At 36.6% G+C, this 9869-nt stretch overlaps 2 long non-coding RNA genes across 3 annotated transcripts; both read right to left on the bottom strand.

The window, feature by feature from the left end:
* Positions 1 to 811: 811 nt before the first annotated feature.
* On the bottom strand, positions 812 to 1290 carry LOC126762089 (uncharacterized). Its single transcript, XR_007667417.1, has 2 exons — positions 1227 to 1290; positions 812 to 1166 (listed from the first exon to the last, which is right to left on the bottom strand). It is a non-coding gene; the product is annotated as an uncharacterized LOC126762089 (long non-coding RNA).
* A 1189-nt stretch (positions 1291 to 2479) lies between these two features.
* Positions 2480 to 5725, bottom strand: LOC126755831 (uncharacterized). 2 transcript variants are annotated; one of them, XR_007666524.1, is made up of 2 exons: positions 5630 to 5725; positions 2480 to 2706 (listed from the first exon to the last, which is right to left on the bottom strand). It is a non-coding gene; the product is annotated as an uncharacterized LOC126755831 (long non-coding RNA). The 2 variants fall into 2 exon arrangements; XR_007666525.1 differs by lacking the exon at positions 5630 to 5725 and adding an exon at positions 2765 to 2832.
* Positions 5726 to 9869: the final 4144 nt, after the last annotated feature.

Raw genomic sequence — 9869 nt, forward strand, 5'->3', positions numbered from 1 at the left:
TGAAGGATCCTTCGATCCTTAATGAGTTTTACAAGTATTATTAATATAGATAATATAATAGACACCCAACCCCATTAGAGATTTATTAACTATAAAATATAGTTTAGAGCATCATTCGTCCTCAGCATGTATGAGAGGAGTATCTTTCAATTGGCATTAAAGTGATAGAAATGCCCTAATTATGGATTTCAGATTGCCCTTTATGGCACAGAACTTAGCTGCTGAAATCCAACTCGGGAAAAGCGAAAGTAACTTTTGCAAACAGAATACATGGAATGTATGAACATTTAATTTTTAATAGAGGTAACTAGTTATTTTATTTAAAATTGTATGGTCATTGCCATTCCTCCTCACATCAACGACTTTACTTACTTCGGAGCTTCAATTTATTAGTATGCGTTTATTAACCGCGTCTAATTAAAGGCTCAAAATGGTCTACGAGTATATTATAAAACTTGTTATTGGACTGTTGTTACACTCCAAAATAATCAGTTTATATCAAATGATGAGGAGAAAAATTGATTTCTTTCATTTGCTCCTCCATCATTAACTTACAACACAATTATTTGTGTGAATTCTTGAGTCCTAAATAAAATAAAAATTTCATTAAAATTTAATGATCCTTAATTTAATTGCCTTTTCCTTTCTCAATCTGTAAAATGCTGAAATGAATAGTTAGTACGAGAAACTTTAAACTGGAATTATCTGGAAAAGTGAAATCTCCAATTTCTCAGAACTGTTAGAGGAGTTTTGCAAACAAATTAATACAAGAAAAATGATTGATTCTTGATTCCCCAAATATAGCCATATATTCGATCATCTTCCCATAGTTTTATTTTACCCTGAACCGACTATATATAGATATATATAGATTTCCATTTTAGATGGTAATATAAGATGCTCTCAATCCCCTTAGAGATTTATCGAACTTGCTGATAACATAAATATTCTTTAAATATTCCATGCGTATATATTTTTTGTTTTTCAGCTTAATTTGCAATTGTTATAAATTGTTTAGATTAGTAGTTGTCCTAGACTTTCTTTAGTAGTGGCACAAGCATCTTAAGAAGGGGTCTGGCAACGGCGATGCCGATACCAATTGCACCACGTTTGACCACAATACGCTCTTCACTGGGCGCTGCTGTGGCACTTGGTGTGTAGAGGACCTAGAAAGTCACAGGATAATTATAACAGTTTAAAATGCTTTACACTTCTTTTATATTTACCGTAAGTAAAAGTGGTATCAAAATACAAATGATGAGAGTACCTTTCATGGCTGCCATTCTGATTTGAACTTAGCGCTACAATATGAAAACTCCGTATTTATTCAAAATTCTATCGATAGTGTAACACGTTACTGTTACCAGCACGATTTTTTCCTCTTTTGTCGTGAACGTTTAATTAAGTACTTTTTTAAAAATGAAGCCAACTTAAACTAATAAAAAATATATAAATACATACATATACATACTTATGTAAAATGATTTGGAAAAACTTTTGCTCCAAAGAGATCGGTTTGAATGAAAATAAATAACATTTATTCAAATAAGTTAAAAAGGCAAAGCAATGTCAATCGGATGATTAAGTTTGAGATAATTATTTACATGTTGGGTCGTTCTCAAAGAATTTTCGTTTGATGCCAACAGCTGATCTAATTGCATTTTTTCGCAGCCAACTTCACATTTAACTGCTTTACCCTTATATAGGAATAGTGTTTGTTTGGTGCACCATCGAAGATGGAATATCGTCAACAGCATTTTCGATGTATTTTAGTGTTTCATCACAAAAGTGAAAATTAAAATGCAATTCAAGCAAGGCGAACATTATGCCATGTGTACGCATAAGATGTCTTGGCCAAATGCCCCGATGTCGAAATTGGTTTGTAAAATTTCGTTCCGTCAATTTCTATCTTAATGATGTCTCCCGTCCTGGAAGGACTCTTGAAGACTGTGTGGAGAAAATAAAGTCGTTTGTCTATGCAAATCGCCGAATAACAACTGGAGAGATTGCTGAAAGATTAAATTTGTCTACCAAAAAAGTTGTTCGCTTGAACAAATTAAGTGATGCACTTATACAGAAGAGACCAGAATTCATCAATAGAAAAGAAGCTGTGTTAGTTTGATGACTCGTCTTTTGTTCCGGTCTCTGAAATTTTTTTTGGATGGGAGAACCTTCAACTCAAATCAGGACAAAAACGGTTTCGTCGGAGCTTTCTTGATATTTTTTCGAATAAAAAGAAACATTCCAATGAAATCGATGGAAATTGATAATTACGCCTGGCCTCAAATTTTGAAAGAAGCAATTGACAGTTATTTCTTTCAATGTGAATTAAAATTATTAATTTTCGAAACAAATACTCCTTGAACGTCGTGACTGCAGACAGCCTATCAAGCAGTACGAAACTATCAATTCCACCTAAATATTCAAGTTAACCAAACGAATCCTTGCATGCCCTGTCGGTTATTAATAAATAATTACAGACATTTTTTATATGCTCTCAACATTTATTGTAGAAATCTAACAAAGTTTAATTTAAAGATACCGTGGGCTCGGGATATTTCGGGTTTAGATGTTTTCCAATATAGGTACTAGGGCTTTTGCTATTGGTTTGATTACTTTCACAACTTTTCCAAGATTAACACGCCTCTTCACCAAAACTGAATGTTCCGCTGAATCTTCCGCTGTAACTGCTGGTAGGACGATCGCCTTAAAAATGAGGATCATCAAATATAGTTCAAAATGCTCAATATATTTTAATATTTACCATCAGTAAGGCGGGTACCAACACGCAAACGAAGAAAATCTTGTTGAAGGTCGCCATTTTGACACTTAATGTTGAATTGAATTGTGAATAGACTTGAACGGCGTGTAGTATTTATACAAGATTTCTGCACGAATACTTGTATACAAAAGTAAAAGTTTTATTGCTAGTTCACGACTTCTAATTTTTCTATGTTTATCGTGCTCGAATTACAAAACGGCATACGGACTAAGGTTCCTAAATAAAGCTTTTAGTAAATATCGTTTGGAGACATAAAATTAAACTAAACATGTAATTTAAAATTTTATTTCCTCGTGATTTGATGACATATTTTTTAGTCGCCGAAATATTTACTGGGTGACAATCTTATTGTGTTATTTTATATTTATTATAGTAGACTCACTTAGTTTCACTACTTCATTTGCTTCGTTTCCGAGATATTTATTTGCATTAAAATCATGTGATTTAAACTAAGCTGGCCGACAGGGGTAATGCTCGAAAATTCTACGAAAAAATGCGGCGGCTTACAGAACCCCCAAAGGTGATCTAGTCACCGATGCCCTGAGCATACTTAAATTGTGGAGGGAACACTTCTCCAGCCTGCTGAATGGCAGTGAACGCACAATGCCAGGAGAAGGCGAACCCGATTCCCCAATCGACGACGATGGAGCCGACGTTCCATTGCCCCACCATGAAGAAGTTCGAATAACATTTACCCGCCTGAAGAACAACAAAGCGGCAGGGGCCGATGGATTGCCGGCCGAGCTATTCAAACATGGCGGCGAAGAACTGATAGGGAGCATGCATCAGCTTCTTTGTAAAATAAGGTCGCACGAAAGCATGCCCAACGAGTGGAATTTAAGTGTGCTATGCCCAATCCATACAAAAGGAGACCCCACAATCTGTGCCAATTACCGTAGGATTAGCCTCCTCAACATCGCATATAAGGTTCTATCGAGCGTATTGTGTGAAAGATTAAAGCCCACCGTCAACAAACTGATTGGACCTTATCAGTATGGCTTTAGACCTGGAAAATCAACAACCGACCAGATATTTACCGTGCGCCAAATCTTGGAAAAGACCCGTGAAAGGAGAATCGACACACCATCTCATCGTCGATTTCAAAGCTGCTTTCGACAGCACGAAAAGGAGCTGCCTTTATGCCGCGATGTCTAAATTTGGTATCCCCGCAAAACTGATACGTGTAAACTGACGTTGAGCAACACGAAAAGCTCCATCAGGATCGGGGAGGACCTCTCCGAGCCGTTCGATACCAAACGAGGATTCAGACAAGGCGACTCCCTATCGTGCGACTTCTTCAACCTGCTTCTGGAGAAAATAGTTCGAGCTGCAGAACTAAATAAAGAAGGTACCATCTTCTATAAAAGTGTACAGCTGCTGGTGTATGCCGATGATACTGATATCATCGGCCTCAACACCTGCGCCGTTAGTTCTGCTTTCTCCAGCCTGGACAAGGAAGCACAGAAAATGGGTCTGGCAGTGAACGAGGGCAAGGCGAAATATCTCCTGTCATCAAACAAACAGTCGTCGCACTCGCGACTTGGCTCTCACGTCACTGTTGACAGTCATAACTTTGAAGTTGTAGATAATTTCGTCTATTTAGAAACCAGTATTAACACCACCAACAATGTCAGCCTGGAAATCCAACGCAGGATTGCTATTGCCAACAGGTGCTACTTCGGACTGAGTAGGCAATTGAAAAGTAAAGTCCTCTCGCGACGAATAAAAGCCAAACTCTATAAGGCGCTCATAATTCCCGTCCTGCTATATGGTGCAGAGGCTTGGACGATGACACCAACCGATGAGTCGACGTTACGAGTTTTCGAGAGAAAAGTTCTGCGAAAGATTTATGGTCCTTTGTGCATTGGCAACGGCGAATATCGCATTCGATGGAACGATGAGCTGTACGAGATATATATACGACGACATTGACATAGTTCAGCGAACTAAGAGGCTACGCTGGCTAGGTCATGTTGTCCGGATGGATGAAAACACTCCAGCTCTGTAAGTATTCGACGCAGTACCCGCCGGGGGAAGCAGAGGAAGAGGAAGACCTCCACTCCGTTGGAAGGACCAAGTGGAGAAGGACATGGCTTCGCTTGGAATATCCAATTGGCGCCACGTTGCGAAAAGAAGAAACGACTGGTGATGCAAATGCATGAGAATGCGCCATCGCATCGAGCCACGGTTGTGACTGAATTTAAAGCCAAAAACGCAATGAATAACATCCAAAGCGGAAATTAGCGCTCCGAGGAAGCCGTTTTCAGTCGATCGAAGATATAAAATAAAATGTGTGACATTTCTTGAAAACTTAGGTGAATGCGAACAATCCTCTGACCATTTACTTATTCCATTCAAACATTTGTCACTATATCTATCGTAAGGAATATGCGAATGATGGCGCTTCAAAATAGGCATAATGGTTTTCGAAATTAATAATACGTGAAATCGTGACTCGGGTCATCTCTATTATTCAATTCCTGCGAAATCTTAAATTTATCCAAAAAATCCTTGCATACCCTGTCGGTTATTAATAAATAATTACAGACATTTTGTATACGCTCGCAACATTTATTGTAGAAATTTGACAAAGGTTAATTTAAAGATACCGTAGGCTCCGGATGTTCCGGGTTAGATGTTTGCCAATAAAGGTGCCAGTGCTTTTACTACTGGTTTGACTACTTTCACAACTTTAGCAAGATTGATACCCCTCTTCACCATAACTGAATGTTCCGCTGAATCTTCCGCTGTAACTGCTGGTAGGACGATCGCCTTAAAAATGAGGATCATCAAATATACATACATATGTATAATATATCAAAATACTCAATATTTTTTAATATTTACCATCAGTAAGGCGGGTACCAACACGCAAACGAAGAAAATCTTGTTCCAGGTCGCCATTTTAACTGTGAATTTCAATGGAATTGTGAATAGACTTAGACGGCGAGTAGTATTTATACAAGATTTCTACACGACTGATAAGATATATGCTCACATTTCTTAAGCAAGAATATTAAATTGTATATGTGAACAAAATTAAAATCGTGAAATAAAAGTTTTATTGCCAGTACGCGACTTTATTTTTTCTCATATTTATCGTGCTCGAATCATAAAAGGGCATACGGACAAGGCTTTTGGTCAAAATCATGTGGAGACGTAAAACAAAACTAAGTAGGTAAGGACAGGAAAAGTTCGGGTTTAATTTAAAATTTTATATCCCCGCAATTTAAAGTTGGCATATTTTGTATTCTTCAAAATAGTTACTGGATGACAATCTTATTGTGTTCTCACTTACCTTCATTACTTCATTTGCCTCGCTTCCGTATATTCAGGGTTAGTTCACTTAATAAATAAAAAATCCATTCAATGAAATATCATATATTTTGGTTTGTGTTGATGTTTTAGGACGGAATCTTGTGAACGTTCAATTCAAGAAGTTGTATTTCCAGACTATTGTCGACGCATTCACTGCGCCAAAGCCCGAAAAGCTCACTTCTAAGTTCAAAATAATTGATTGATTGGAGGATTCTAAATGTTCAAAAACTTAATCATAATAGTCAACAGAATAAAAAAAAACGTGTTTTCCTTTTTTAGATCGATAAATAAATGTTTCAATGTTTCTGTCAACTTATGAACTGTCATTCTTGTTATCCCCATATTCATCTTATATATAAAAATGAATTGCAAAATGTGTTGCAATTTGACCAATTCTTTTTTCTAAATGTTCGTTGAGATTCAAGGATGGTTTTTATGGCAAGAAAAATTCGAATAATTGCCGGAAAACCCCTAGAAACATCCCTTTTATTTTTCCCATAGAACCGAATGAATGTTTGTTTGTTAGTAACGGTAAGCTCGAGAACGGCTGAACCAATCTTGATGAAATTTTCAGAGATTGTTCGCTGTGGATCGAGGAAGGTTAAGAATTTAAAAAACTCTATGCTTTTAATGAGAAAAAGTCGGAAAATCGGACAATTCCAAAAAGTAACTTTTTCATGCAAACATTTTTTTTTCATTTTTTTTGCTTTATTTTTCAATTATTTGAATAGTTCAAATTTGTCGTTTGCTTTCTTTATTCCGGCTATTCAAAAAAAAATTATTGAAATTTGTTCAGTGAAAACGTTATGTGTGTTTCACACAAAGTGCTCAATTACAGATTGAAATTTGTTATGATGCCACGAAGGGGTCGCGTTCGTTTTGGCAACATCATATGTGACCTGGTCTACGAAAAGGGAGCTAACGTGCGAAAACTAGTTTTTTGGGAAACACCGTTATCTCGTTATTTCTCCGTTCACCGTTATTTCTCGTTATCTCATTAATTTTGACACCTAAGCCCCCTTTCCGTAGACCAGTTCACATATATTGGCAGCCCATGGCACATGACCGTATGGTGGTTACACCAGATCAAATTGATGAAATCATTTCTGCGGAAATTCCTGATCCAGAGATAAGTAGATCCAGAATTATACGAAATGGTGAAAACCAATATGGTTCATGTATCTTGCCACTACCACTGCCAATACCACTTCGGTTTGTATGTCTGACAATAAATGCACGAAACACTATCCAGGTGATTTCTTTTGGCAACACAAACTGGAAATGATGGATATCCACTCTATCGGCATCGCTCACCAGATAACAATGGCAGAACATTCAGCATTCAATTTAGAACCGTGAATATCGAAGTTGAAAAGACATTTATCGTACTATATTCACCACTATTGTCTAATTCACATTCAAAACTCATATCAATGTTGAGTATTGCAGTCCCCAAAGGAAGCAACATGGCGGTTATCGGCCTTGAACGAAATGAGATCAGCAAATATCAAATCTGTCGATACGTGTACTGCAATGAAGCGTTATGTAAGATATTTACTTTTGCAATTTATGAACGTTTTCCGACTGTTGTGCGTCTCGCAGTTAATTTGGAGAATGGCCAAAGAGTGTATTTCAACCCAGAGAATACAGTGGAAAACTGCCAGCAACAAAATTAACATTGACAAGTTTTTTCTCAACTTTCGTCAGTGTGTTATCAACGAATGCATTAGGATGAATTTATACAATCCACCCGAAAAACGACGATTGTTTCTACCTTCGGTTGCTATTGATTAATGTACGGGGTTCAACTTTATTTGAGTCATTGCGTACTGTGAATGGTACGGTGTGTGCAAGTTTTGGAGAAGTAAGCCAGCAATTACAATTGCTGGAACATGTTAATCACTGGAATGCAAATTCGCACACTTTTCGCGATAATCATTTCGACATATCAATCTTCAAATACGCGTATATTATGGGATACGAACAAAAATGACATTGTAGAAGACATTTTACATCGTCTTCGCTAAAAATTGGCAATGGGTCAATTCGGGTTGATACTTCCGGTGGTTTGATATCAATTCCATCCGCCGTTTATCAATTCACGAAAGATGAACTCATCACGAATGTTCGGACATTGGCCAAATTATCGTAACTACGATTCCTTAAGTGCACGCGCAATGTTAGCTGCCAAAAATACCGATGTTGTTGACTTAAACTGGAAGATTCAAAGTCGAATTCCGGGAAACTTGCGCTCATACAAATCCATCGATCGTCTTGACAATGAAGACGACTCCGTGAATTATCCAGTGGAAAGTCTAAACTGAAACTGTGTAATGGAACGCGACTGATTGTGACGCACCTATCGAATACAAGGAGGCAGAATGCTTGATTCTACGAATTCCTTTGAGTTCCACTGATTTGCCATTTCAGTTCAAACGTATTCCGTTTCCAGTGAAAATTGCATTTGAGATGGCAATCAACAGGACACAAGGATAGTCGCATAGTGTGTGGCATAAATTTGGAAATGACATGTTTCTGTAGATTTACGCACCGGAACAGAAACCAAAAATTGTTGTTTATCAAGCTGCGTTACATTGAAAAAAAAAAAATAATAATAAAATGATAAATTTAACTTTCTTTTCATTTCAAAACACATAATTTCACGCAGGACAACGGCTGCGGGGTCAGCTAGTATTATACATTGCGATATAATCTGAAAAAATATTTTTGACTGAAAGCCTATGTACGAACTGATTTATACATACGTTTCACTTCATTGTTTCACTTCATAAAACACGGTTATCTGCTTGAAAAGTTATGGTCTGATTTCGACAGTTTTTGTCGGAAGTTATATTCCGATAACTGTGTGGGTGATATATTATATACCTTAAAGTGAAAGAATCAACTTGAATTTCACTCATTTTGGCAGTGTAAGATAAGAACCTCAGGATAATGTTATTGACCACATTTGGTTGATTATGGTTGAGTAGCTTTTGAGATCCATTGCCCACTTTTTATACCGACTCATATGATTCCTATCTTGGTTATGATATTTCATTCTTAGTAGTTTTTAACATGACTATGATGTGTGGACGTCCAAATTCACATGCCGATGTTTCTCTCCTGCAATGCCTTCTACCAAAATTAAAATTTGTAAAATAGTTATTTATATTTTATCGATTAACGGCAATTTGTGGGCGTATGGATCCTCAGGCGGCGTTAAGCAAAATCGTGGTATATATAGGAGAATAAAATCAATTTGAAATCTATTGTATAGACCTAGCTTCAACAAGCCAGAATTTCATATTTTAATTTTTCATTTTTAATTTTTGGTCTTCATTGGGCATCCACATCACATTAATAATTCTTGAAGCCGTGACTCGGGTTCGAAACAATCAAACCTAAATCTAAATCCACAAGTTAACCAAAAAATCCTTGTTTACTTTGTAGGTTATTAATAAAAAATTTACAACAAATTTTGTTATGTGCGGGGATTTATTTTAAAAATCTGACAAAGGTTAAATTTAAGACCAAATAGGTTGCGGTCTTATACGTTTTGCAATTAAGGTACTAATGCCTTTTCCAATGGTTACGGTTTTCAGAAGTTTCCCATTGTTGATATCCCTCTTCAACGAAACTAAACTATCCGCTGAATCTTCCGCAGTAACTTCTGGTAGTATTTTTTTCTTAAGTGAAAAAATTAAATAACATACTTATCCAAAATGAAAATCATGAAATAAAAGTTTTATTGCCAACACACGACTGCTAT

The sequence above is a fragment of the Bactrocera neohumeralis genome, chromosome 2 (assembly GCF_024586455.1).
Source record: "Bactrocera neohumeralis isolate Rockhampton chromosome 2, APGP_CSIRO_Bneo_wtdbg2-racon-allhic-juicebox.fasta_v2, whole genome shotgun sequence".
NCBI lineage: Eukaryota > Metazoa > Arthropoda > Insecta > Diptera > Tephritidae > Bactrocera > Bactrocera neohumeralis.